The sequence below is a fragment of the Cornus florida genome, unplaced genomic scaffold, assembly GCF_030987335.1.
Source record: "Cornus florida cultivar Cherokee Brave unplaced genomic scaffold, ASM3098733v1 CherokeeBrave_3.0.0_Hap2_Chr03, whole genome shotgun sequence".
Lineage (NCBI taxonomy): Eukaryota > Viridiplantae > Streptophyta > Magnoliopsida > Cornales > Cornaceae > Cornus > Cornus florida.
This window is the reverse complement of record NW_026775573.1, coordinates 32,879,513-32,886,889: the sequence shown is the minus strand read 5'-3', so window position 1 is coordinate 32,886,889 and position 7,377 is coordinate 32,879,513. Positions and strand designations below refer to the sequence as shown.

The 7,377-nt window shown below is 34.4% G+C and overlaps 1 pseudogene; it reads right to left on the bottom strand.

The window, feature by feature from the left end:
• Window positions 1–286: 286 nt before the first annotated feature.
• Window positions 287–4,904, bottom strand: LOC132300199 (glucan endo-1,3-beta-glucosidase-like; annotated as a pseudogene).
• Window positions 4,905–7,377: the final 2,473 nt, after the last annotated feature.

Below are 7,377 nucleotides of genomic sequence, written 5' to 3'. Positions count from 1 at the left end.
AATAAGTAACTATATAGTCTGTATCTTAAGACACATGACTAAGATATACCATAACTTAAATACTTTATAATCACATCTTTATAGGGTATTTAATAATTCATTTTTTGGTCTCAATTGCCTTTGGGCTCAGCTTATTTTGTTTTGTAGTGCAGTGTATAAGAGAATATATAGGTTATATAGGTCTGTGATTCAAATTCTAATTGTTGAGTACCAGACGCTACAAAATTGAATTAACTCATACCATACTCCGAGAAAAAGCTCGAACGACCTTCAACAGAAGGTACATGTTACCGAAACTAACATTGCTAAAGAATTGTGCAACTGTCATAAAATTCGCTTTGAAAGATCATATTACACGTGTCAAGCATGTGCACTACTTCGAACAAAATTACAAAAAACACAAATGTCATTATAAACCAATTAACCATGCAAAATTTTTTTAAAAAAAAAAAAATTAACAAAAATAATAATCAATGAAAGCATTTTACAGATAAATCTAATTCAGCTCTCTAACTCATTTTCAAAATCCATCAATATCTTAATTGTAAGCAATTTATTGAAGGTGTGAAGCTTAATGGTATCTAAAGAGTTGAAGTCTTTCCAAGAATTTGGAATTATTTGACAGGACAAAATAAATAAAAAGAAGCTAATTTGAAAGGAATTTGATATTTAGGTTGCCTATTAGGACTAAACAGGCCAAAATGTTTATTCGTCCTTGCCCCAGCACTTTGGTACTCGTCAAACATTGAGAACAAATAAGTTTGTATAGCCTTCCCTGGCCTCTTTGGAGTCCCTCCCTTGACATGATCAATCAAATTTCTATTGTAAGTGCTTGCATTGGCCACAGTTGCTCCAATATCATCCTCAGACGGCCAGCCAGTCTCCGACACCACGATCTCCAAACTTCGTCCACCGACCTTCTCAACCGCAGAATACATGGAATCCAGCATTGAATCGAAAAGGTTTCTGTATTCTAATGAACCGTCTTGTACAAATACTCCTTCTGCAGTAAACAAGGCATAAGGAAGCTGAATGTCTTGGGGGTTAGCAATATAGCTAAAGTACGGATATATGTTGGCAAGTAATGGAGCGCTATTGTTAACTAGGAAGCTGATGATTGGCTCCATGAACGACTTCGCGCTGTCTCTGAATGCACCTCGTGATGGAGGATACGAGCTACCCAAAAGTCCCACGTATGTTACGGTCGAAATCTGTTCGAAAAATAAATTTGATTTTAGTATTTAATATTTTCCAAGTATTGAGAATGTGTCATTGAAGTCTGTATACCTAATCATGTACTATAGTCATTTTTATAAGAGGATAAAGGAAAAACAGTATAATATATAATAATGACGGGTTGGAATCAAAATAATAATCTTGTGTACATGTCACATTCACCGGATCCTGCAATGACTACTAACAACCCCATGATTAAGTGAAAATAGTTTAAGAGGAATAAAAAAAAAAAAAAAAAAATCAACTATTCTTCTCTCTCCACTTTTTTTCCCCCTAAACTAGCCACTTCTCTTCCACAAGAACAATGATACATAGTCTCAAATCGTGTTTTCCATTATTACTCCTTCCAAAAATAATATTGATTTGTGTGTCTAGTCCAAGGATGGTGTGAGGATTTAATTTCAAGCCACCATTATATAATACTTTACAAATTAGATATCAATACTCACTCTGATTAAAAGAATGTTCTTACTTTACTTTGAAAACTGTGACTCACAATGTATAATACTTTATAAATTAGATACATATATTCTCTCTTATTAAAAAAGAGTGTAATGTTTTGTTTAAAGAATTACTCACGAAGCAAAATGTGAGTCACACTTTACGAAGCAAAATGTGAGTCACACTTTTCAAAGCATTGTGAGTCACACTTTTCAAAACATGACACTATTTTATTTTTTATTTTTAAGATGAATTGAGTATATATTAATTGGCTAGCTTGACAAGGTAAGTTTTTTTTTTTAAAAAAAAAAAAAGTAGGTGGGTACCATGTTAATTTACAAATTATATGCATATGTATCTAAAACTTTTAATGAACCACACTGGCCAGGAGCACAAGCCTCCCAAACTTAAGCGGCTCCCTAATATTTATTTTCAATAAAGTGATATCAGAGCAAAGTCGACAAAACCTTGATTTGGTCTTGTAATCCGGCTGCTACAATGGCATTGTGGATGTTTTGCATTGCCGGGAGAACAAACTCAACAAACTGAGCTGTACCAGTGTTGGGATCTACTTCATTTCCCACAGAAATGTATCGGAACTTGACATTGGGTGAGTAAGCTCTTACATTCGTCTGTACCCATTGAGTTGCAGCTGAACCATCGGATGCAAGCGCTTGAAGATCTGTGTTCGGAACGCCGAGGATGAGTTCTATATTGGATCCTCCGAGTGCCTGCAGAATTTCTAGGTTTGGCTCATAGATTCGCATCCTCCCAATGCCATAGATTTGTACAAGTCTACAGTTTCCTGCGCCGATGGTAAATTGCGGCCTCCATTGCACACACCTATGGATTGTGCACCTGCATGTACGTGGAGTATGTTAATCCGAGATAACTAGACTAATATAACCAACATTGTATAAGATAAAAGGAAAAAAAAAATTATATTGTATAAGCTAGAATGTTACAACAAACTGGACAGAAATGTACACGACCAACACATAAAGAACATAAATATTTATATAATTAGACGTAAAGTCTACATTTACTGTAAATATTTGGCCAAAGCTAGATTTCAGTATGTGAAAAATAACAGATTACAAGTTTAACACCCAAATCCTCTCTCTCACTCTCTAAATTGGCCTTGTAAAATAATTTCGAAAAATTAAGTGTGGCAGTATTGCGTAAAAGGTTCAGAGCTAAAGTGCACTCATCTTATTGATCTATGTTCGATTCCCCTTCCTCTAACTAACTACTAACCATTGCCATACTATAAAACAAAAACAAAAACTTCAAAAAATTGATAAGGAAGTTATTTTTATTATGTTATATGGAGTAATAAAATATTTGATTTGGTAAATATTTTAATTAAATTTTTTGTTAAACATAACATAAAAAAAAGTAGGCCATATGTAAGAAGGGCCTTTACCTATCCCAAGCAGTGGGAAGGCATTTTAGTTCCTCCCAAATATATAGGAATCAAAATCAGACCCGAATCATCTCAACTCTCAAATTTTCCGGCCATTTCCTGCTGTGTAGCTTTATCAAATTTACTTCGAAATTTCACCACTTTCACTATTGAATTTCACCGCTATAAACTCCATCATTTTGAATTTTAACAATTTCAATGGATTCCGACACCATAAACTTCACAATTTTGAAATTTAAATGTTGAATTTTGCTATTTGTAAAAGCTGAGTAAAAACAGAGATGAAATTTCACCAGCAGTTGAAAGTGGTGAAACTCCACAGAGGAGGAAGTAGTATGTCATATACACTATGAAATCACTTGCATGAACAGCAGTGTGCGCGTGTACGTGTAGAGAGAGAGAGAGAGAGAGATACCTGCTTTGTCTATGGTAGGTAACAGTAGCACAAGTAGAAGCAGCATAGCAACCATAGAAAATAAATGCAACTCCCTAATTCGTAGAAATATCCAGAATTAATAATAAGCCAATCAACTTGCCATTTTTTTCTTTTAATGCGAGAAATATATGGCAACACTACCCTCTCTGTTCTCATTCGTTCTATCAGATCAGGAGGTTGAGAAAGTAATAATAAAAAAACCAACCCCATTGCCCAGGTCAAATACGTTAATCGGTCCACTGCCATTGCCGTGTCCAGTGGATGGAAATCAATTTCAACCGGTCAAGTATGTACCCGGTCGAAATCAATCAAAACCGCTAATGTCGGAAGATATTTTAAATGTTAGGGTAAATTGCACTAATACTCCTTAGGTTTAGGTCATTGACACTCTGATGCTGGTCAACAAAATTTTGAAGAACGCTTTGTAGGCACATCTCTCCAGACTTCTAATTACCCATGTACCCTTCCTATGCCATTTGACTTGAAAACCAGACCACTGCCGCCACAACACCCAGACGTACAACACCACCGCCATCCCTAGACATACCCAAATTATATACGTATATATAATACAACATATATATATACGCACACACTATAATATGCGCACCCAATATTATCACACACTCTTTATATATATATAACTTAGTTTGTGAGTATCAATGGAAGACTTAGACAGCACCACCGCTACCATAACACCCAAACAACTCCACCACCGCCACACCACCCACAATGCACCAAATTCAACAGCCCAAAACATACATATATGGATATATATATATATATATATATATATATATATATCCTGCAAGAGAGTTGGAAATTTTTTTCAGGGTTGGATTTTTTGATCCATCAAATTAGTGACGCGATTCCGGCAAGGAGAGTATGCAGATTCCGGCGAAGATGGAGATCAATGCCAAGACTGACCTCCCGATGATTCTCTCTTCCACCGCGGGGATATGTGTGTACATAGATAAAGGAATTTGGGTTTTGAACAATAGATGGACGGTGAGGTCGGGCAGTATTGGCGATGAGGAGAAGGCGCTGGGAAGTTGGCGATGTTGCCGACGAAGATGAGGGTACTGTTAATAACAATGATGTTGTTTCTTCGGTGGGTGATTCACTGCGAAGAAGTAGAATCGATGTCAGTTGTTGTTTCTGTGGCCGAGCTTGGAACCGTTGATGGGTTAGGACTCATCGACGATTAGGAGGTAATAGATGGTGGCGACGACTGTGTGTGCTGGTGGTTGTTGTGGTGGTGTCTGCTTGTGGCGGTGTTTGCCATCACTGCTGTAAGCTTTGGTCTAGTGGTGTTGGCGTTAGTACTGAAATGATGGTGTTGAAGGGCTGGATGTAAATGTTGTTCAGAGGTATATGGCAGGTTGTGAGAGTGTAGGTAATGGTGGGGGTATTTTAGTCCATTAACATTATTGATATTTTGTGACTATAATTGAATTAAATAATAATGAGCAAATATGACATTTGAAAACTATGAGTGTCATTGTTCAAAAAATTGTTAACCAGCATTTAAGTGGCATTTACAAAACCATAGAAGTGTCGGGGCAATTTATCCTATATCCTAAATGTTATTAATGTGGTCTCAACTACAAAAGCACTTAGGCTTCTAAGCATGAATGAAATAAATATAATAGAAATGGATGGAGCCGAGAATGGTCATTCTAGCTTATTCTCTTATTTGGTTGCAAATATGCAATGATGTGGGAATAAATCGATAATTAAAATTCTAAGTAGTACTAGTGAAAAACAATGGAGTTAGTGGTGGCAGAGGCAGTGGCGAAATGCGGGCAGAAGACCGGTGGCAATGGAAGACAGTGGCAATGAAAAAATGCGGTGGTGGGTGTGGAAGGCAGTGATAGTACAAAGTGGCGGAAGCAGCGATGAAAGGTGGCGGCAGCGGTAGAGCAATTAGAGACCTAAGAAGAAAACATAAATGAGATTGGGACTTTGAAGAATGAAAAAATTAGGTAATTCTTAATAACAAAAAAATAGATAAAAGAGGAGTAAGAGAGAGAATGAACTTACTTGCTCATCCTCATTTTCTCCCCACCAATACCATTACCATTACGCTCTCATCGCAAGAATTCAAACAATTGATATAAAGCTTTTGGACAATTGCAATCCTATTTTCGGTTTGGTGCTTTTCAAGTCTATGCTTTATTGTGTAACTTTGGATTGTATTACATATATTATATAATATCATATTTTATTGGGTAAAATACTATATTACAAGAGGTTTCTATTTGGTTGGACTTAAAATAAAGTAACTAAAATGTTTTATGTAATTAGGTTGGGCTAATATCATATTACAAGGGGCCTAATATTTTATTGCTAATGGATTAGACAAATATTAACTAACTAGTAACTAATGTGTAATGTAATTGGGTTAGGCTAATATATTTTGGGGTCAAGTTCGGACTTGTGCAAATTTAAGACTGATGGAGTGATGGGTCATACTATTATAAAAAATTTCAAATCATAGAGAGTTGGAAGAAACCGAACAAAATTCTCATTCAAAAATTTTCAAACAGTACTAATTCACGCTTTTTTTTATTTTTATTTTTTATCAACCTATAAAAAAATCCCAAAAGTGATACAATATATGAAAACTAAAATATATATTGAAAAAAAAATATTGAATGCAGGTACCTTCAATATTATTAAGATTGATTTTTTTTTTTTCTTTCTCTTCAACCAAATATATACATTTATATGTATTTTTTCCGTCAATTTTATGAACCAATAGAAGACTTCTCAATGTTCTATTTTTCCTTCAATTTTACAAATCGAAAAAGAAAAACCCGAATCAGAGATAGAAAAATTAAGGAACTGGACTGAAAAAAAAAAAAAAAAACAAAGGACGAACGGCCATAGTCCAAAACCTCCATCTCTCATTAGATTTCCCACTGGGCTCGGTTTCTTAAATATAGGTTGACCCTGATTTTTACTTTGTCTTTCTAAATTAAGAATGTACAATTAAACATGGAATTCCTTTATTTGAATTGTGTTTAATATTGTGGTAAAAATAACTTGATAAGAATGTATCTTGAATTGTTTTTAATATGAACTTGATAAGAGTTGAAATTTAATTATTTATTTAAAAAATAATAATTAAAATGGAAGTATGAGCAGTTTTAAATTAAAATATCCATTAAGTTAAAGTTGTTATTATTATTATTATTATTATCATAGTTTAGTTTTATTTATCTTATTATTGTTTAAGACTGTCCACTCTCAAATTATGTTATGGGTCTGTCAGATATCATAGGCATGCCATAGCTAAGAAAATCTCTTTCCATGTAAACAGGTGCAAGTTATGTAAGCACAAATTAACCATTCTTATTCAAGATACATTCATATATATATATATATATATATATATTAAATAACATTGAAAAATTCATAAACGTGCTTAGGACACTATAAATCTAGTTATTAAACATAGTTGTGGAGCCATTAATTAATTCAGAGTAAAAGCTGAACTGCTTTAGTCTTCAGTATCAAGGTTTGGTTCAATGGAGTAAGATTAACTGTATTGAGGGTGTGTGTGTGAAAGTAAGGACTGTGTGGTCCTTAATAAGTTAATATGTAACCATACATCCTTATTCATACAAGACTAGTGACTAAATAAATCATAACTGAACAAAATGCTTAATAATCACATCTTTATAGGTATTCAGTAATTGATTAATTGGTCCCATCAAAGATTGTGTAGCACCGTGGCTTATTGATATTTCATCTGCCTCTCCAAAGAGATGATGAGAGTCAACTTATTAATATCTAAGTCTTCCCAAGGGTATTTTGGAAGTCACTTGATACG